Source organism: Cupressus sempervirens, chromosome 6 (genome assembly GCF_028749045.1).
Source record: "Cupressus sempervirens isolate cs-2001-9-10 chromosome 6, ASM2874904v1, whole genome shotgun sequence".
Lineage (NCBI taxonomy): Eukaryota > Viridiplantae > Streptophyta > Pinopsida > Cupressales > Cupressaceae > Cupressus > Cupressus sempervirens.
The window spans coordinates 69,743,555-69,767,631 of record NC_143123.1 but is presented as its reverse complement, the minus strand read 5'-3'; the positions used below and the strand labels follow the sequence as shown (position 1 = coordinate 69,767,631).

General features: G+C 32.1%; 1 pseudogene; it reads left to right on the top strand.

Annotated features, from left to right (window-relative positions):
- The first annotated feature begins 19,537 nt into the window (after positions 1–19,537).
- Positions 19,538–20,975, top strand: LOC149551185 (3'-N-debenzoyl-2'-deoxytaxol N-benzoyltransferase pseudogene; annotated as a pseudogene).
- Positions 20,976–24,077: the final 3,102 nt, after the last annotated feature.

Below are 24,077 nucleotides of genomic sequence, written 5' to 3'. Positions count from 1 at the left end.
ACACTCAATAACATTCATTAACATAAGTATCACCAAAATGGTAATATTCATTAACATTCAATAACATTCATTAACATTCAGTTGCATTAAAAAAGAAAGAAAATGATTACTTGCACTCCTAGAATCTAGATTAGGACCTTCACCATGTGTGAATTGTGCTCTAGAAGCAACTCTACATCTCAATGTTATGCACATTGTGTTGGAAACAATTGATTAATTGTGTATTATCTTTGATGTTACACAAAATGTCATATCATTACCATTCAATGTATACCAAGCTCACTTGGGGATTGAAGACATTATTTTGTGTCTGTTGAGCATTCTAGAGTTTGCCTAGTTCAAAAGACAATGTCTACTGAGTTCACTCAGGCGACAAAGTAAAGTTTGCAAAAGTTGAGTGCTAACCAAGCTCGCTCGGTTAATGAAGGAAATGTTGGATGGAACTAGTGTTAACCAAGCTCACTTAGTTACCAAAGGAACTTTGTGGATATGTAGTGTTAATCAAGTTCACTTGGTTAATACAGGAAAATTGCTTTGAGTTAGTATCTACTGAGAAGGGTTGGCTAATGAAGGATTCTCTTGTTTTGGCATATTGAGTTCAATTGAATTGTTTATTAGTTCTAGCCAACTGAGAAGATGAATATAAATTATTCTAAGTTGTACTCAAGCCGACTTGACAATGTATAAGATATAAATATAAGGTCAAGTTGAGGATTGAATATGTGGAACATATCTAAAGATTTGATGATGCCTAGAGGAAGCGAATTAGAAGGATAAGTAGAATATGCTTGTTGAGCCGCAAAGATATATTCAATCAGGAAGGATCAAGTATACAGGCAATAATTGACATATTTTATCAACAATTCAATTGCATCATAAGTCAGGCCATCTCATTGTTACCTTATAACCATTGTAGTAGTGATCTAAATCTCTTAACAGAGTTGACTTAATAGCTATTTGTAAATCCTCTAACAAGGTGGAATTTCTGTTGAATTTTCTAAAAAACTCTAACAAGGCCACTCCTACCAAGGTGATTAAATTCTCTAACAAGGTCACACCTAATAGTGTGTTTTGTAACCTTTAATAGGGTTGGCTCCTAATAAGGCTCACTTTAGAAGAGTGAAAATTAGTAACTAGTTGCAATTGGTGGTTTTTCCCAATTAGGTTTCCACATTAAATCTTGGTGTCAATTGCATTCATGCTATTTCTTTTATGCATATGCAACTAAGTTAAAGTAAGATTAACCATAGATAATATCTTAAGATTTTTATGTTAAGCATTTTCCAAGTTATTTCAGTGTTTACCAAGTTAGAACATTTTGCCTATGTGTTTGCCAAGTTATAACAAAGTTCATTTTTTAGAGATTTTTTATTTGTATTGACATCTAAGAGATCTAGGATTTATTTTTGTGGTAACTGATTTACCCCTCCCCTCTCATTTACTCTTATATTTCCAAAACATTGTTATCATTCATTGCTTATTTAAAATAAATATAGTCACTTTTTTTGGAGTATAACATCAAATAGACTATTGGTAAAGTACTCAAGTGGAAATAATTTTTATTTAGCTTTTTTACCTTTGTGATAGATCCAACCAAACTTTGATTATAATGTCATTGATTAACTTTTTAGTTATGTTGATTGGATCATTGGATTTTTTGATAATGACATCATAATCATCCTCATCAGATTTCTCCTCGAGGAATGATACATGTGCATTTCCTTTTCCCTAAGCATTCAAATATGAAAATATTATAAATTTCTTTTCCACTTTTTCCATCTCCTTTATGTGTTCTTTTTCTTTCCCTAATGATGGTTCACTAAGTGTAACCCAAAAAGTTGGATAAAAAATGGACACACAATCAAAATCCAAAAACATGAATAATATTATTATGGATTGTGTAAACCTACTAACTATGATTACTACAATACACTTCAAAAAATAATATAATAAAATAATACTTTGCTTCTATATAATTTGAACAATTAAAATGAGTCCAACTTGTTGGGAAGAACAGTTAGGAGTATCAATATCCCTATTAGTGCCATGTGGATGTCAATCCATGTGGCCTTGAGACAAACATCATACATAAAAATGTTAGCAAAAAAATTACTATTCATAATTGTATTAAATAAAATATCTCTATATGGTTTATTGACTTATACCTATTGGTACAGGAGACTATGAGGGATTCCCAAGAAAGGGGATCATAATCATGTATATGATAGCTAGAAATTACAAGTATTCAAAAATGGAGTGTACACACACACACACACACACACACACGTTTATATTTAAATTGAGCACTATGTTCTCACTACTATACCTAGGTCAAATGAATGTAAGGGGGCCCAGTAGTTTCCACATGGGAATAAAATAAGTTTTAAGGGTCTTAGATAGGGTAGATTAGCATTAGAGTACATCTAGAAGAAATTTTAGTGAGTTTTAAATCCATTAGAGAAAAGAAATGTAAGTTACAAATTTAAAATTTTGAATTCTAATGGTTAGTAGGTTTTTGGAGGGAAGATTGGTTTAGACCATTAAACATATTATTAATGCCTTCCAAATGACTTGGATTGGTTGGGGAAGTTGTTTCCCACCCATATAGCTTGGTCAAGGCATAGGCATTGCAGGGAGTGCATATTAGACAACATTTGGTACAAACTATGTAAGGCAAAGCAATAAAAGTTCATTATTTTTGCAATTTCTTCTGACTCTTTGATTTTCTCCCATTCCTCTTGTTTCTATAATGATCTAAGATCATCTAATAATCCTTGTTGAATGTGCTAAAGTCATTGTTGTTGTATTCAAACAAAAAGAGCTAACAAGGCTTGGGAAATATCTTGAGTTATAATCAATATGTACAAATATACATGCACATATATATCTAAAAGAATGTGAGTATGTAAAAATTAAATATTTTTTCATCTCCATTTTGGACTTAGTTTTAAATGTGCACTTGTGTACATGTGAGTTTTTTCCTCAAGTTATTCACATGCCTTGTCTATGCTTCCACAGTTTCCATCATTATTTACCTAAGAATTTGGAACTACAACATCTCACAAAATTACTTTATCCTTTGTACTTTATTGATATCTATAACCTATTCCAAAGTTCTCATTTTAGCATAGGAAGGCTAGATGCTAGTAAAGTTCCCATATCAATATTTTAAATTAACTAGTTGGGGAAAGAAGTGGAATGGTAAGAAGGTTGACGTTCAGTCCAAGCTATAGATAGATATTTGAATGGATGTTTCTCATTGATTAGAAAACTAAAACATTATTTAAATCAAATCATCCATAGCTAGATCATCCAAACCTTTAAAAATATTAATTCATAATAACAATCAAGGGAAATCATATTGAGGAGGGAAAAAAGGATATAAAATAATAAATAGATAATGGATTAAAGAAATGACAAAACTAATCAACTTTCTACTCATCACATGGTAGTTCATTGAGAAACAAATCTATGATGGAATCAATATTCAAATAGAGGAAGAATGAGCTAGTGTCTACATGTATGAAGATGTGGAACTGCTTCATTGGTTGTAACTAAATTATGGTCCAAATCACCATAGAATTGGCTCTTGTAGCAACATTAGAAAATTACTCACAATTAAAAGATCCTTCTATTATCCTTGAATCTATAGACAATTGAATTCTGCTACATGGGAAAGTACATCAAATAATTACTAGTATGTAGACACAATTGAAGAACAAAATGTTACTCTATTAAACAACCCATTACGTAATCCAAGTCAATATTATACCATATAATTAAATATTCAGGGCTGCTCTTATGCTCATTGTAATCTATATCATGAAAAAGAAAATACTATAAGAAACAAGTTTAAGAAAATATTATCATCAGGGATTATTTAGTGATATGAGAAGGTAGCAATTTATTAAAGATGTTTACTTTAAAAAATCATCACTTATAATGGAAGATCAACTATATAAAAAAAGACATGTAAGACAAAAGAAAAATAAAGGAACTATATAATACAAATTTTAAAGGGATGTGTTATCCTTAGGAGAAGTAAAATAGAAATTGAAGTTGTTAAATACATTTGTAATAGCAAAAAATAAATTAGAAAATAATGTATGCAAAAATAGCAAAGTTTATTATTCAATTGTAGTGATTGTTGAATATATGGAGCTTATGAGTTAAAGAATTAGATTCCATATAGATCAACCTTGCCAAGGAATCGATTGCATTTATATTTCCATCTAAACCAATAAAAACATTATACATACTTTAGTGTGATTAATATATCTAAAAGAGAAACATTACTTGAAGTTATACTCATTTTGAGAATTGATTTGACATAGAAATACAGTATATCCAATGATACATTTTTTTTTTTCATAATCAAAATTCATCTATCATGTATAGAAAGCTTTGTTGAGAGAAAAATAAAATAATTGATGTTATATCTTTCATGTCAAACATATCACTTAATACAAATTTATTCATATCATAATTGAATATGCATTTATATAAACCATCAAATATAGGTTAGAACATATTGGCAAAATAGATTCACATATAGGAAGTTAGAGATTATTAACTAGACATAGGAAGTAGACATTTGAAACTATCAGTAGATATAAGTTATATATTATTAAGTAGAGATTTGGAACTACTTCTCTACAATAATCATCATTTAGCACTTATGAGATGATCAAACAAGAGAAAATAATTGAGAGCTTAGATTGACACATTTTTCAAATGATTATATGAAATGAAATGAGTGTGTTAGTAGAAAGAAACTAGAAAGACATTGTGTACATATACAGGTGATAATTTTGGAGTACTCGGTACATACACTCAACATTTATTATGCACATATCATCATTTGAGATCAAATGGGTGTGTAGGATTACATACACAATAAATAATAAAGGAGGGAATTGAACATAACAAGGAGGTCCCAAGGCTTATAATTATTGAGGTCCACTTCAACAATGACCCTCCCTGTGAAACTGATGTATAAAACCTTTCTCATGAGATAATGTGTAATGAGCTATTCACCAATGGCATGAAACCTAAATCCAGTAGATAGTTGTGCATCACCCTTATCATGATTGTAACCAAAGTGAAGAGCTTGCATTATTGAATTATCAAGATTCTTAATCTGACCACTTAGCCTTTTGCAAATCTAATATGTTGGTTGTGGGAAATTTTTTTTTGACTACTTATATGGGTTTTAAGAGAGATGGGAAAATGGGATGTGGAGAGGCACTAAACAAAGATGAATACAGATGAATCCTATTGCCATTATGAAATGGATTCCCTTAGTCTAGTGTACACATGTGTAAGAAAAGAATCATCATAGACATGATTTCTTGGTGTCAGAACAGATTGTGTATATATGACAAGGAACTATTTATATTCTTACCCACATTGGAAAAATCCCAACTATTTCATTTCAAAACCCCACAAACTAGGATTAAAAGAATCATAATCAAGGTCAGCGGATATAGTAAATGAATATATGAATGCCATGGGAATGGGTGTTTTTAACAGTTGGACCAGGGGGTTACATTTGTGTTGCAACTTAGTGTTGATAGCTAGGAAGTCATCCTAAAAATATTGGTGTCATAATTTGTGTTGCTCAAATGAAACAAGGGTTTCAATATAATGTTCGTAGGGTATAATTGATGGTGTTTTTGCATAGTTTTTTTCTTCAGTTTCAAGCAATTTATTTTCAAATAAAATATGGTTTCAAACTAGGTGGGTAAAAGTACAAAATTGTGTCATATTTGAGGCTAACTTATCAAAATGACTAAATTTGAGTATTTCTATCCAAAAATCAAATTTTCTTAAATATATGATCTAGATAAATTCATTCTAGCTAAGTTATATATGGTCTCACACTTTTCCAATTGGAAATTTCTATTAAATGCATGTTTCATACTAGTTTGTATGCAATTACTAAAGAAATAAAATTATTTTAGAAAATTGATGTTTCAATAACTCTTACAATTTTTTATGATATACTTTTAGTAAGATATAAAAACCATTTATAGAGCTCAAAGTCAAGAATATTCTCATATATAATTTATAGTGTTTTAATTAGATATAGTATATTGTAATTAAAATTTCTACAAGCACATATTTTAACACTGGAAAATATGTTGATTTTGAGAAAGAAAAAAATATTAAATCATATCAAGAAAATTCAAAATTTATATGACATTTTAGAGGACAGAGCCATCTTTCAGAATGTCTAATTTTTCTTCTAGTTAGAATAGATTTGTTTTGAAAAATGTGGTGGGAGGAGAAAAATATCAATTTCATGTGAGTTGAAATTTGAATCATTATAAAAGAGAAAATATAGGTCTAAAGTAAATTTTTATTTTTGATTGTTATATATATATATATATATATATATATATATATATATATATATATATATGTATATATATATATATATATGTATATATATATATATATATATATGTATATATATATATATATATATGTATATATATATATATAAATGTATACATATATATATAAATGTATACATACATATATAAATGTATACATACATATATATATCTATACATACATATATATATATACATACATATATATACATACATACATATACATACATACATACATACATACATACATATATATATATATATATATATATATATATATATATATATATATATATATATATATATATATATATATATATATGTTATCTATAACATAGTCCGAGTTCAAATGAAAATAAGTTAATTTTCAAATAGTTTTGTGGTGGGAACTAAACCCTTAATTTTTAGTGTTTTTTAGCAACTAAAAAATTATCTTAAAAATTTAGGAAAATATACCAATTTTTATTCCAATTATAATCCTAAACTTCATTCATTTCTACACATTTCATTAGTTTACTTTATTTTCAAATTCTAAATAATAATACCAGTTTTATGTCATTGAAGGTGAACAAATATACTTTTGTTAGCCTTTTCCTTTACAAAAGGTTGACACAGGTTTATGCTTTTATCTAGGTAGTTTTATTTTCAAATCACATAAATCAGGTTTCAAATAATTTCATCTTCAAATCACATAAATCAAGTTTTAAGAAAATTCATTTTTAAATCACATAGAATAGTCCTCAGCCAAGTACTGGCGATGATATGTGGGCTTGCAGTGTTGAGTGACTCACACTAGAGTTTCATGCTCAAAATTCATCACGATCGAATCATTCCTTTTGTGTGTGATCAACTATGAAAATCATTTGGTGTTTGTCTTTTTTTTATGTATTGCCCATGTTCATCAGAATTTTTATAGTCACAAAATAGGTAGTCAATATTTTGATGATGTTAGGGGGAAATTGAAAAAGACACTAGTTTCACAAAATGTGCCCCCGACATCAAAATTTGATGTTAGAAATTAGGGCCAAATGTAGTAGTGACTATTATATGTATTTTGGTTTTTATGGATACCTCCACTCTACTCCCAAGATTTGTGGAGGTTTTGGTAGGGGAGCGACCATGGGCTCAAGCATTGAATTTTGAGGGTCTCCCCTTCTGCTGTTGATATTGGTTCTCTACAAGGTACATGGATATTGACTATGCTCTTTTATGTTGAAAAGGTGTAATACTTGATGGAGGGACATAAGTGTTGATCACTCAAGTGTGTATGCTTCTAATTCTTCTTTTGAGGACTCTTCATTTGTTGATGAAGAGGAATCCCTTACTAAAACTATTTCTTATGTTGTTGATCTAAATCAAGATTTTATTTCTCTTCTAATTCTTCTCCTACTACAACTTGGGTTTTGGCCTCTACTACTTAATGTACAACCCCCTCTGGCCTTTGGTCCATTTAAATCCTACTGATTATGCTTCTTTTTTGTAGCAATCTATTGACATTGTTCAACTTTTTCAATACTTTGGCCTCCCTACTAATGGATTCCCTAGAAAATTTTCCTTGATTGGGGAACCTAAGGATAAATTTTCTTGTAAAATCATAAGACATGCTAGGAAAAAATTATTCTTCTAACTCTCGTTCATCTTCTCTTACATTGTAAGTTTTTTCTTCCTTTTGAAAAAACTTATAGCCTTTGTACTTTGCATGTTCTTTTAAAATAGTCAACACATGTTGTGTTGTCTATGTACTTTTGATGACTTGATTGATTTCTATTAGAACTTGTTTATGTAAGGGACAACCCCATTTTTACATTGCATTTTCATGACAATTAGGTAAATGTTATTTCATGAAGAAAGCTAACATATCTATATATTTGTATAGTTGAATAAAGTCTTAATTGAATTATTCTTTACTAGATCTATTATAAATTTATTTGGAGATTATTAGTTGTAATCAATGGATTGATATATAATTCACAAGAGATACCAGTCTATTGAATACAATTTTCTCTATGAATATAGACATTCATTGATCTTAGATTGGTTTTGAGAATTGAGTGTCAACACACTTAAGATATTTACTAAGTTCATGCTGAGCTAGTAATACATGCTGAGTATAATATGTATAGATGTTGAGTTCCAATGAGTGCCGAGTCACTCAAGTGCCAAGAAAATAAACCATGCTGAGTGATTCAAGTGTCGAGTGAACAATTGATGCCAAGCAAGTTCAAGTGTCGAGCCAGATAGAATTACAGTAAGTGTCAAGCATCAGTATTATCAAGTGTCAAGTAACACAGAATGGACCTAGTTGTTTGTGATGGCACAAACAACTATGTAAAATATTTTTATGCTAACTTTTGGATAGATCTCGAAGCTTTAAAAGATAAGATCAAATCTATTTGGTTTTCATATGCAATCAACATGCAACTAATCAAAAGATTGGTAAGGTTAAGTGGCAAAATGCATGAATCTTAGTCGTAGATTCATACCTAACACTAAGCCACCAAAGTCTTTATAATGAAGATGAAGCCCCATAACTCAGAGAGGATGCGAGAAAAGAATAGAGAAAAGAAAAGGGGTGAATTGATCAGAAAGCATTCAAGGTGACTTAGCAGAGAAAAAGAATTATAGAATCATTTTGTAGAACAAAGGATTAGTGATACAACATTATTATATTAGATCAAGAGGATCAAGATGGACTGAATTGATATCTAAAATCAGCAATACAAGATTGTAAGTTGTCAAGTCAAACATTCTACTGTTACTTTCTAACAACTGTATCGGTAGGATGAAATCCTTTGGACTAAGGTTGACTTAATAGTCATTGTGAAATCCTTTAATAGGGTGACATTCCAAGTGAATGTTCAAAAATCCTTTAAACAGGTACACTTCTAGCAAGGTGTGAAATCCTTTAACAGGGTGGGACTTAAAAGTTTCTTGTAAGCCTTTAATAGGGTAGGCCTTTCATAGAGCAGATCATGTTTCATGGTCAAACTTTGTAACCTTAACAAGTTACACTTTATTACTGTAGTAGTAAAAAGTTGTGGTTGTCATCCCCACCCCAGTTTTACCTTCTCATTTGGAGGGTTTCTAGGTAATCATATCTAGTGTCAAATGTTTGTGTGGATGCATTTACTTTACATGTTATTTCAATATGTTAATGCATGTATTGTTTGAAGTTAAAAAAATTATTGGTTAAAGATTAGGACTTCTGATTCACCCCCCTCTTAGAAGTATATGTTTCCCATTTGTAATTCCAACAATTGGTATCAAAGCCTAGTTCTCATCAGGAGAAGCCTTACAGCTTAGAGAAAAGATCTTGAGATGGAGCTCTACAAACTAGGAAAGATTATAAAGAACCAAAGAATTGAGATCTAGCTCATTCTGCATTCACTAGGAGAATTTAGGGATGAATTAAGGAAATTCTTAAAGAGAAGGAAAGAGATTGCCATTGCAGAAAATGATACATAATACAAAGATATTGACACCACCAAGTTCTTTACTAATGGAGACTCAAATGAGTTTGATGCAACAATAGTAGATCTAATGGAGAAGAATAGAGCACAAGCTGAGGAAATCAAAAATCTCAAGATTGATCAAGAATCACAAGCCATGATGTTGTGTGAAGTGACTGAACAAAAGAAGAGAGCCATTGAAGACAAGGTCATGATCGAAGAAGACAAGAGAAACCTAGCCAACAGACTGGAAGAGAAGTCAACTAAGCTTGCCAAAATATCCAACATGCAATTGAATACCCTAAGCTAGATGATGAATGATCATCATGAGTTAAATGTCAAAGACATTGAGATCACCACACTAAAGTTGCAAAATGAACAACTGCAAAATGATCTGAGAAGAGAAAGACAGATTGCTAAAATCTTCAACAAGCCTAATGAAGCCATCAAGTACTTTAAAAAACTATTGAAATCCCCTAGATCCAACAATGATACATCAGGACTAGGTTATACCAACACTGAAGAAGGAGAATCATCCAAGACTGCTGAAGAAAGAAATGACAAAGGTAAGAACTCCAAATTCACTTGTCATTTTTGTGGTTAGAAGGGACATACTGCTAATGTGTGTAGGAGCATAGAATGCAAATCAGCATGACAAACCTAAAAACATGGGTCACTATCATAAGTGCAAAAAGAAAGGTCATCAGGCACATGAATGCAAAACCAAAACCATGCACACACCAAGATTTGAAGGATACTACTATAACTATCAAAATTATGAACATGGAGCCTTTGAGTGTAGATCCAAAACCATGCGGTCACCAAACAAATTAGCAAAAGAAAGATGTCATGGAAACTTCTATAACTAGGATTACAATACAAGATATAATTGTCATTATTGTCAAGAGTATGGACACATCCCTAAAAATTGCATAAGAACACACTTCAATGGTAACTACAATAGATGGTTGAGTCAAACAACATGCTTTAGTTGTTTGAAGACTAGTCATATTAGCAAGAATTGCCCAACAAGGTCAAAGGCACCTAATTCTGAGTTCAACAAAGGAAAAAGCAAGGTAGATGTTGAACACATCAGAGGAGAGATGAACAAAACATGGAAGAAAAGAGATGGAAGCAACACATCAAATGGAGGGATCACTTCACCTAATAGGTCAAGTGGTCACACCTCATTAAACTAAGCAAAAGGAGGTATGTGGGACTGATATTTAAATTCTTTATCATACATCAGTTCCAAGATAAGTTAGTAAAGAAAAGGATAGATTAGCATGAATAAAGATGCAAAATTCAAAGTCAAATCTTCAAGTTTTCACATTATTGTCGAGTGTGAAAAGTCCTCCTCCGATGCTGAGTAAAATACTAGTAAGTGTCGAGCTGTCAACAAAGGTCAGTTGAAGCCTAGTCAATAGTAGCTACCGAGTGAGGGGAATTTCTATAGGTGTCGAGTAAAGGAAATTCCAATAGTTGTCAAGTGATGGTAAAATCAATGGATACCGAGTTAAATAGAAATTGTATTGAAGTTGAGTTTATAGTTGTACATGCACCATGCAATAAATATGATGTTTTGAAAAGCATAAGGTCAATTTTTGCCCTTTTTTTTTCATTACAAATTCAGAGCAAGAGCAAGCAGAGTGAAGAAGCGATTTACAAGCTAGATTGAAGTATTTTCACGAATTCTAGCAAAGATGAAGCTTTAGTCCGTCGATCTTAAAGGTATCCTTCACGTGCCAAGTTACTCAATTTTAATTTATTAAACCCTAGTTTGCAAAATGGCCTCTAGTTCAAAGAATGTAAAGGAGAAAGAAATTTGTGAAGTCCAATTGGTTAGCAACAAAGTTAAACAACCTAATTTTAAGGCTGTACCAAATATTGCCTACAAGCAAGACCTATTAGGCACGCTATCTATGATTCCACCTAAGGTTGTAATGGTCCAAGATGTGAGGAAGTGTTATAATTGTAAGGTAGGAGGCATTGGAGACATGGAAATCAGACAAGCATACGAAAAATTGTGTAAAAATGGGGTGTTGAAGGAGGAATTCAATATTATAGAGAGGAAGGGCTCAACCCATGCCCTAGAATTTCCAATAGTTCTCAAAATAGAGTGGATCAAAATAGTTCTGAGTAGAATACATGACGGATGTCTATGGTAAGAAGGAGGGCCTATTAAAATCACAAAGAAAATTTTACATAGGGTTACTGGCTACCCAACCCTAGATTGGCCCAAGATATTAAGGAGTGATTCTAAAGAGGTAATTGAGAAAAATATAGGAGCTAAGTGGAACAAGCGTGGAATGACCATTGACACTATCACAGATCCACTTCTTGACTTTTCCATTAGGGTCATTTCACATAAATTCTATTATTCAAGTAGACTAAATAGTGTTCCTTGCATAGCTATTGATGTTGGTTACAAGATTGTCAAGAAAGATCACACTTATGATCTTGCAGAAGTTCAAATGGAACAGATAATGGAGAATCGAGGAGCAATAAGAATGTCAAAGAGTGCTTAATGTAAGTTTGGTTCAATACTGGTATGTATATTTTTCTATGTGCAAAATGAGTTCCCATCTTTTGAAAAAATAGGATGGAAGACCAATAGGTCAGTTGCAGTTCAAATCAATGAGTATATTGAACAAATGGGAGAAAATTTTGAGTCAGTAATGACTAGCTATTTTGAAAACTTTAAGAAGTCCATGAAACAAAGGTTAAGAATTCTTGTTTCCTTAGTTGAGAAACACTACAATGACATTTTTTCCATGTAGACATTGACTACACTCACATCCAGGCTGCAGTACCTAGAGTTAGATGGTTAAGGCCTCTAGGATATGAAATCAATATTGATGAAGCCTCAGCTACCATTACTGCACTCCTTGCTGAAGAAGTTGATAAAAGTGCCAAAAAATTTGGTAATTATGATGTCATGAAGTCAAAGGTTGAGATGGAATTGAAAACAACCTCAACTTTGAAAAAGAAAGACAAAATGGTGAGGAAACTAAAAGCTAAGTTTGGAGAAGGTGTAGGAGATAATGATGAAGAAGATGAAGAGGAAGAAGAGGTGCAAGGTTAAGAACCCCTTGGTTTAACCCAAGGCATAGGTGAAGATTAGGAAGAAGGTGTCAAGGGAGAAGAAGTCGAGGAAGCAATAGCAAAGCCCCTGCAACCAAAGAAGAGGAAGGCTAAGGCACAACCTTTAGCCAAACCAAAAGCAAAAAGGGTTTCCAAACCAAGTGCAACAAAGCCTACAACTCAAGCAACAAGAGCTAGTACAAGGGCAACTACTTAAAAATCCAAGGGACAAGAAAAAGAGAAAACAAAGGCTACTGAACAGAAGGGTCCAGTCGAGAAGAAACCAAGAAGAAAATACATAGCACAACCAAAGATGGATGATGAGAAGACAAAGTCTGAGAACGCAAGTCAGTCTAGAGTAGTAATTCGTGCTCCTAAATCTAATCTTGAAAACATTTGTGATAATGTTAGGGATAATGCAGATCTATCAGGATTGAAAAACATTGAATTTGGAAAACTTGGTAGAGAAGACCAAAACATGATAGAAGAGTCAGTGTATTCCATGATGGAAAAATTCAAGAACACTCCTCTTGAATTGCATAATACAATGCCAAAGGAATTGTATATAATTGTTGAGAATAAGTGCCATTACTGCCAGAACATAGAGAAAGAAATAAGGGAATCAATATTAGCACAAGTGATGCCAGCATTAACAAGGGGACAAATTACCAAGGAAACCAAGAAGTATGGAAATCAATTTGCACCCAAATATAGAGCTTTTAGCATTCTGTAGAAGAAGATTGAGGATGTTTTGAAGAAATCCACCCAAATGTGGAAGTTAATATATGGGTTGACAACTGTCAAAGAAGGAGAAGAAAATCCCTTTGAGGGAATAAATAATGGGGAAGATGAGACAAAGAAGAAGAGACAAAAAAAAGAAAAGGAAAACACCATTCTGGAGGAGACACCAAAGAAGTCAGATGAAATGGAAACCATTGATGAGTAGCAAGCAAAACAGAGTGTGCAAGACACATAACTGCTAGCCATGAGCCCTCCACATGATACAAGTACAGATAGGCCTGTAGAAACCATAATAGTGGAAGATGTTCCTGATAGCTCACCTCAAAACTCAATCCATTAACAGTAGAGGATCTGAAAAAGATACTTGACCAATCCACATTGCAAGAAATATTGTGTGAGAAACCTGTATTGGTCAGTGTTGAAGAGCTTCAGAAAGCAATAGCTAACATAACAAGGGATAAGGTGAATACACAAGAACCACCTTCTGTCATCCCTTCAGCTACTAGTGGTCAACCTCTAGTGCAAACATCAGATGTTACATCTGCAAAGGTTGACATTACTATAAAAGTTGATATAGTTGATACAACTCAGACTATAGAAGTAAAGGAGCCTACAAAATAACAAGCAGGACAGACAGAGGTATCTGTACCTAATGCACAAACACAAGGTGCACCACAATTAATTGTAATTGATCAAGGCAGATCTAATGAAGATAAGGGCATACCAAAGGAGAAGGAGCAAGAAGCCATACAAGCATTGGTAAATCTACCAACATATGGCTCTCCAACAAAGGTTCTTCAAAGACTGAGCACTGATGCAATGCCATTATAGATTACAACACCAAGCTCCAACTCATCCAAGGTTGCCAAGGTATTTCACTATGATGATGCACTTTTAGATGAAGAAATAGTGATACCAAAATATGACTATGCAACCATGACATTAGAACAAATAAATATAATGCAAGAAGCATTGGAGAGAAAGAAGAATCAAGAAATACTCAGGAAAGAGTGCAAACAAAGGCAAGTACTATAGGAGATCAAAGACATCTTTTTAGATGCTTTTAGCTTGCAAACACCTAATGAATCTAAGCCTATACTAGAACAACTATAAAAAAATTGTTGAATAGGTGAATAATGAAGACCAAGAAATAAATGTTAAACTTATGGAATGGTCTGAAAATAAATTTCAAGGAAAAGTCAACGGGAAAATATCTGGTGATATAGCACTAGCACAAGTTGAATTGGCTACCAAAATTGAGAAAGTGAAGAAGGTATTTGAGAAAATATTCTCATTGTACACAAAATTTTGTGATCCCACACTCTTCACATAAGAAACAAGCCATAAGATTTTGATTCTGGAAAGAAACTTGAAAATATCAGGTATGCAATTACCCGAAAACCCAACTCAGAGTGAGAAGTATTTTCATTCAGTGCTTCATACCCAAAATCAACTAGCTATATTAATACCAAAAGAGCCTAACATACAAGCCAAGTTGACTAATATAGAAGCCTCCCTTACCCCTAATATGGAAATACTCCAAAAGGAACTAGCTTATAGAGAAACATTGTTAAAGAAAGATCCCAATCTTTCAACTTTCAATGGACTAGTTCACATTGCAACAGAGACAGTCATCCAAATAAAGTCCTTAGATGTCACATTAGACAACTAGGATGTTGCTTTGAAGATTATAATGGAAGTTTACAAGAACTTTTTGGATAAATACACAATCAGTGTATAAACCCTTTGACATCGGTGTCAAAAAGGGGGAGATAATAAAGAGCAAACAGCAAAAGGGTAGAAACATAGCATATCAAATAGATAAAGAGTATCAACAAGAGGAAAATATACTCAGAGAAGAGAAGATATTTTGGATATAGAACAAGCACATTAACTCGGGGGGAGTTACAAAAATTTTAAGGTATATAGTCTATTACAGAACTTTAAAATTTTTGAATTTTTGTATATATTCCGAACTACAAATGTATTATACTCGAGAAGATTATATTTGTTATGCACAACTAAGTGTTTTTGACACTCATTTCAAAGGGGGAGATTGTTGATCTGAGATTGGTTTTGACAATTGACTATCAACACACAGAAGATATTTAGTAAGTTCATGCTGAGCTAGTAATACATGTCGAGTATAATATGTATAGATGTCAAGTTGCAATAAGTGTCGAATCACTCATGTGCTAAGTCACTCAAGTGTCGAGAAAATAGACCATCCTGAGTGATTCAAGTGCCGAGTGAACAGTTGATGCCGAGCAAGTTCAAGTGCCAAGCCAAATAGAATTGCAATAAGTGTCGAGCATTAGTATTATCAAGTGTCGAGTAACACAAAATGGACCTAGTTGTTTGTGATGGCATAAACAACTATGTAAATCATTTTTATGTCGACTTTTGGATAGATCTCGAAGCTTTAAAAGATAAGATCAAATCTATTTGGTTTTCCTATGCAATCAACATGCAACCAATCATAAAATTGGAAAGATTAAGCAGTAAAATGCATGAATCTCAACCTTAGATTCATACCTAACCCTAAGCCACCAAAGTCTTTATAAGGAAGATGAAGCCCCATAATTTAGAGAGGATGTGAGCGAAGAATAGAGAAAAGAAAAGGGGTGAATTGATTAGAAAGAATTCAAGGTGACTTAGCAAAGAAAAAGAATTGCAAAATCAGTTTGCAGAATAGAGGATCAGTGATACAACATTATTATATTAGATCAAGAGGATCAAGATGGACTAAATTGAGATCTGAAATCAGCAATACAAGATTGTAAGTTGTCAGATCAAACATTCTACTGTTCCTTTCTAACAACTGTATCGGTAGGATGAAATCCTTTGGACTAAGGTTGACTTAACAGTCATTGTGAAATCCTTTAATAGGGTGACATTCCAAGTGAATGTTCAGAAATCCTTTAAATAGGTACACTTCTAATAGGGTGTGAAATCCTTGAATAGGGTGGGACTTAGTAGTCTCTTGTAAGCCTTTAACAGGGCAGGCCTTTCACAAGGCAGATTATGTTTCATGGTCAAACTTTGTAACCTTAACAAGTTACACTTTATTGCTATAGTAGTAAAAAGTTGTGGCTGTCATCCCCACGCCAATTTTACCTTCTCATTTGGAGGGTTTCTGGGTAATCATATCTGGCATCAAGTGTTTGTGTGGATGCATTTACTTTACATGTTATTTCAATATGTTAATGCATGTATTGTTCGAAGTTAAAAATTTTATTGGTTAAAGATTAGGACTTCTAATTCACCCCCACCCCCTCCCCCCCCACCCCCCTCAGAAGTATATGTTTCCCATTTGTAATTCCAACCATATTGAATACAATTTTCTCTATGAATATAGATGTTATCCTCATTTTTCTATGGGATGTAAGGGTTTCCCATAAAAGAAAATGTGTCGTAACAATAACTTGTGAGATTTTTCATAGGGTTCCTCCACTATAATACTCAATTGGATTATAAGTAAAAATATATTTTCAATATTGTATCACATAATCTTAAGGTGTCTTAACATCTTAGTATATCGATTAATTGTATTAGGGTTCAAAGTTTAATCCTCAATTGTAACAATGTTACATTTTTAAAAATAAGGTAGTTGAAAAATAGCTGAACCATAGTGCAATGGAAATATTAAATTATAACAAACTATTTGGAGTCTATAACTATGTATGTAAGAAAGGATTTGAACTTGTGCATAAAAGTTTTGTAGGAAAAGGAAAAGTAGTTACTCAAACTATAACAACACAATGATAAAACATAAAAATCCATGAAGTCTAAATTGAGGTGTTAGAAAACTTATACTACAATTTACTAGAAATATTCAAAATTGTAATTTTTTAGTTAATACAAGATATCTTTGAAACATTCAAATCCTAAGAATCACTTAAATACTTGATAAATTTATTTTTTTGGGACTAGTAACATAACTAAAAATATTTTTTCTACATAACCTTTGGGAATATAGATCATCCCTAACTCAATAATAATAAGAAATTTTAGCAAAGTGAAGTGGATGGAAAAATATGAAAATAATAAAGGTTTTGAGCTAGTGCATGAGAACTTAATATGAAAAGGTAAATTAGATACTTAATCTATAGAAATGTACTCCTACAAATGCGTAGAGATTCAAGAAACTATTTGATGTGTTGGAGAGGTAGGAATTGGAAGTAAATGTTTGACTAATATCTCCAAAAATAGGTAACTATGTCAATGCTTGAGATATATCAAACTCTAGTAATGATGATAAATATGGCAAATAGTAAAAGAAAAGGAAAAAATAGTCCACTATTTGTGTGTATCATGCATTTCTTACTTGTCTATTATCCACAATATTCTCTATATAGAAAAAACTTTTGTATGTAGCTAAAACTTATGTAAGATTTGAAAGATATTTCTTAAGTCAAATACCTTGGATAAGAATTTTGATGGGTAAACATAACAATAAACCATTACTTATCAATCCTTGGACATTGAGACCACCTCAAGCAATTAAAAAGTTCATCTCATGGTTCTTTAAGGCACATGTTAATAAGACACAATATATTTTTTAACTGTATGGAGGGACTTTCATAGAGTATAGTTGAAAAATAAACTAGCATTTGAGAAGCTCAAGAAGTGAAAACTAATCCAAAGAATTTTAATTATCCAATGTAGTTCTAATAGAAACTATTATTTATGGAAGAATCGTCTCATTTACCTCTTCACATGGTCAATTAAATGATACTAGATATTTTAATTTAATTTTTATATAAGATATTATTTTTAATCTTCAAAGGATTAATAATACTCTTATATTATTAATTTCATGTTGATTAATTTGAAAGGATATTTGATTTTTCTAAAAGATAATTTGAAATATAATAGTTATCTTGTGTTAATTAATTTCTAGATCTATTTAATATAGTAAGTAAAATGAACACTTTAGTCACCCATGTCAAGGCTTAATAAATCTTTAAATGAAGATTAGAAATACAACTCATATGATCTCTCTAATAAAGCTGAGTTTAATATCTAAGAGATATTTAAATAATATTAGAAGTAAAACTTCATATTTAACCTCGAACATACATCTAAGTCAACAACTAAGAGACCTTTTCATGAGATTAGAAGTATAACTTCTTTCTAGTATCTTATATACACCCAAGTCAACATTAAGAGATCTTTCCAAAAGATTGGAAGTACAATACCATATCTAATTTCTCTTATACCACAACTAAAAGACCTTTCAATAAGATTAGCATTACAACTTCATACCTAATCTCTCTTGGACACACAAAGTAAACATTAAGAAATATTTCTAAAATATTGGGCGTACAATATCATATCTAATTTCTCTTATATCACAAGTAAAAGACCTTTCAATAAGATTAGCATTACAACTTAGTATATAATCTCTCTTGCACACACAACCCTAAGAAACTTGTCCATGAGATTAGAAAGCTGATCTCTCTTATAGATCATACCTAAGAAATCTTTCCATAAAATCAGCAATACAAATTCTTGTACATATCTCTTTTACATCCGAATCAACAGTTATGAATTCTTTCGATAAAATTAAGAGTACAACTTTATATCTAATCTCTGTATGCACTACACTTAGAAGAGATCTTTACATAAGATAAGCATTACCTGATCTCTTCTACACACCTAATTGAACACCAAAGAAACTTCATTTCATATTTGATCTCTCCTAAGTCAACAACTAACAGATCTTTCCACTTCATAGTATGGAGTCTCCTACCGGCCTTATATATACACTAGAAAAGAAAATCCTTGTTTCAACCAGCTACATTTTGCTTACTGAATCCTTTAAGCAACGAAGTGAAGTAGGAAGAAGTGTCTTTCATCATAATGGAGAAGGCAGAGTTTAATGTGAAGATTGTGGAGAGTAGTCTTGTGCCACCATGTCTTCCTTCACCTAGAGAAACCCTCTATCTTTCTAACCTTGATAATCAGCCAGCAGTGAGAATGGGCATTTATACATTGTTTGTTTATGAGGGTTGTGAAAACGGTTCAGCCAATCCTGCAAAAACAATCCGAGAAGCTCTTGCAAAGGCATTGGCATATTATTATCCTCTGGCTGGGAGATTGAGAAAGAAAGAAGATGGGAAGCTTCAATTGGAATGCACGGGAGAAGGTGTTCTCTTTGTGGAAGCCATGGTCGATAACACCTTGTCAGTCATTGGAGATTTGGACCAGATCAAGCAATCATTTAAGCAGCTGATTTTCAGGTTTCCCTTCAATACAACTATTGAGGACGTTCATCCTATTGTTCTTCAGGTACAACATTGCTTTTAAATAGAATAAAATGGTTTATCATAATGTTTGATTTATTCATCTTTACTAATATTTTGTTGTTCACTCATCAATTTTGTTATAGGTAAATCGTTTTATAGATGGAGGATTTGTTATAGGAGTAAGTCTTAATCATATGGTATGTGATGGACGAGGAGCAGCGAAATTTCTGAAAGATCTTGGAGAGATGGCTAGGGGGCATGTCAAGCCTTTAATTGAACCAGTATGGGAAAGAGAGCTTCTTAAACCAAGGAAGTCATTGGTTCAAGACTTTCAGTTGATTGAAGGAAAAATAGAGAGTACACCTTACTCATCGAATCTTCCAATACATGAAGAATCAATTCAAATGCCTTTTATTTTTGACGTTGAGACGATAAAATATATGAAACAAAGAATTATGGAAGAATGTATGGACATTTATACTACATTTGAAATTGTTGCAGCTTTGGTTTGGCAAGCAAGGACAAAGGCACTTCAAATTTCTCATACTCAAAGTGCAAAGTTTTCCTTTGCAATAGATGTGAGGGAGTCATTTAATCCCCCACTACCAAATGGATACTATGGAAATGGTTTTGTTTTTGCATGTGCAGAAGCTACTGTCCATGATATCATAAACCAACCACTTTCATATATAATAAACATTATAAAGAAAACAAAGATGTCAGTAAATGATGAGTATCTTCGATCAACAATTGATATGGACCAATTTCCATTAGATATTTACAGTAACCAATCTAATATGTTATTGACTGATTGGAGGTGGTTGGGATTGAATGAAGTTGACTTTGGACATGGAAACCCAGTAAATATATGTCCTCTGCATTGGAATGAAAATGGAATCAACATATCAAATGCTTTTTTCTTCCTCCATTGTCCTAAGGGAAATGTTGATAGATATAAGATGATAACATGGATGTCTGTACAAAAGTTTCGATTATTTAAAATGGAAGCAGAAGCCATTCTCAACAAATATATGGCTACTTCAATGACATAGTTGAAGAACTTGGAAGGATGATGTAACCAGTTGATTAAAATGTGACTTTTTTTACTTTGGATAAGTATTTGGCAATTTGTACCCTCCTAATTCACAATAGTAAGTGCATTGGTCTTCCTCCTCCTTTTGGTGCTATTGAGGATCATCACTCATAATTTTGAGGACACTCTTAGTCTTGTTTCTTTATATTAGCCATATACTTGTTATGGATCATCGACTTCATTTGGCACATTGGGCACTGCCTCTTCTTCTTCATCAATTCATTATGGGCATCATTAAATTTAATTGTGTTATGTGGTTTGGTATCATTCTTTGGGTTTCCCATTTTGTATTTTTATTGTTGTTTTAAATCTAGCATTGGGGGTTAGTCGGGTGGTTAGTCTATGTGTTTGGATTTTTTTCTTTGGTTGGAACTTATTGGTTGTCAAGTTTTATTTGTCATGACAACAAATTTGGAATGTATCTTTTATTTTTTTATTAATATAATATATTTTAGTGGCTTCAACCATTTTTATTTTAAAAATCAAATTGATTTAGAAGGGTTTCAAAAAATTAATATAACATTGGTTAATTTTTTTAATTTCTAAACAAAATTTTAATTAAATTTAAAATTAAATTTACAAAAAGTCTCTTTTCTCTTTAACATAGTTTTAATTAATATCTTTCAATATCCTAAACACTCAAAATGATAGTTTATAATCATCTTCTTTTATCTTTAAATGGATTGTCCTCCAACCATCTGGTTGTAGCGTATAGAACAAGTTTCTATGAAAGGTTTGTGACTTCCAAATGGATGAATTTGAAAAGAAATTATTCAAATTTTATTTGAAACTAGTTTTTTTTTCTTCTGAAGGTATAACCAAAGTTATGAATTTTTTTGTAAAAACAGGCCTAGAAACCTCACTTAACAAGGGTTTTGAAAAGAAATTGTTCATTTGAGCACTTGACACTATTGGGAATCTTTGTTATAAAAAAAAATTGAAGGATTAAGGAGTGCAGATTATGATTTTAGAGCTTTTAAGAATGAATAATAGTATTTGTGGCTGAAATAGTGATGCCCTAGGCAGGTAAACCTATGGTTTTAGTTTTGTTTTTACAACTACCAGTCATAATTTGAGCCATATATTGTAAAACAACCACCATTTATTTTAAAATATATTTTCTAAAACCCAAATGGGTATCCCAAAATGATTTTATGTTAGGGTTATGACCTCTTTATAAAATTTAATGCCTAAAATACCTTATTTGTTGCTCACTTTAAGGCCTGAAAGAATGCAAATCGGTCCTAATTTGGTCCCTTCCTTCCAAAGGTATGTTGTATAGCCAAAAATGTTGTATAAGATTTTAAAAATTATTGCATGCATTACCCATATATAAGATTTAAAAAATTATTGCATGCATTACCCATATATAAGATTTAGCATATATGTTTGGATGCATTATGCCTAAATGGGACTTAGCAAGCTTGTATGTGTTACCCATATACGAGAGTTAGCATATGTGTGTACAAAGGAGAGAGAGACCCAATGTCAAGGATGTTCACTTCCTAAATTGAAGGTGTGCATGGAGAATCCATTATTTAGGATTGTACATAATCCATAAAGGGATTCACAAGATATGTGCAAAAAGAAGGGATGAAGCAGCAATGCATAGATTTGAGGATAACCCAAGTAGCATACCAAGCATCCAAAGCTAAAGTACCCCAAGTCATACTTAGAATATGTATTTACTATTCCATGATAGAAGGAAGAATGAGAAGAGCATATGCTCCCATATTAAACTTGTTAGGATTAGAGAGACAAAAATAACAATTACATACAAATATAACCAATATCAAAAGATAATAAAGCACACAAAAGAGAACACAAGACACAAAGATTTAATGTGGTTCACCCAATCCCTGGGCTATGTCCACCAAACAACAAGTCCAATATTCTTGTTATCTAGTGATTACTACCTAATTACAGTATGTAATCCCTTACAACTCAATATTGTCACAAGAAGCTACTAAATTATCATACATTATAAAATCCATAACCCTAAGCCATTTTATACAATCTTTTTACTACTTACAAAATTAGGGATAGAATGTGTCGACTAATATAAAAATAGCTTTCAATGCCTTTTACAATAATAAAAGCATTTGATCTTTCAGGGGCATTTCCACCTTGACTCTGGCCTGTATCACAATAGGGAGCATGCCTAGGGCTCTACCCTAGGACCCTGCAAGGAGCACTATCCCTTCACCTTGTCTTAGTAGTGATTCCCCCAAACCCCTATAGAAAAATTTGGGGACAAACTATGTCGAATGGAGTAGGAAAAATTTGACCTCTAAGTTTGATTAGGCTCCACATAACAACAATAGTCATTGCTAACACTTTTAATAGAAGTAATTGATTTAAAATAGTATACACACATCTACTAAGAGACATTTCCAATATGAGATGCCCCCAAGGGTAGAAAAATCAAGGGAAATAAGCACACAACATATATAGAGCACATAGGGAACCATTAACTTCAGGGTTAGTGTGATAATATGACAACATTTAAATATTATATCAAGTATGAAATATCATTGTCCCCCAAAGGAAATAGAAGTACAACACAATGGAATAAAGACACATAAGAGTTACAAAGAAGAGTCTTTGTGGACTACCGTCATGGAGACCAAAATAATTGGTGCTACCATGTTGCAAATCTAAGAAGATAATACAAGAATATAATTATGAACACGGGTACATGTGCAACATAACATATAACAAAATATAGAAGAAGTAAGATACAAAATAGAAGAATTATATGATAATTCAATGCCTTTATCACCTTGCACCAATAGAGAAACAAGGGTCATCTAAAGAAATATAAACAAACATATAGAAAACACAATATAGGGGAAGCACATCACCAAAGACGTTAAGGGGGAATTGTTAATTAAGGAAAGTAAACCTATGTTCATCACATAACCACACTTACACAACTCAAAGAGGGAGTCAAGGAAATTGATCCTTTCAATCCCAATTCTAAATGACTAGATCTAGAAACATTAGTGCTAGCCAAGTGATAAAGGAGCACTAATGCAAAACTAGGATCTAGTGAGTAGAA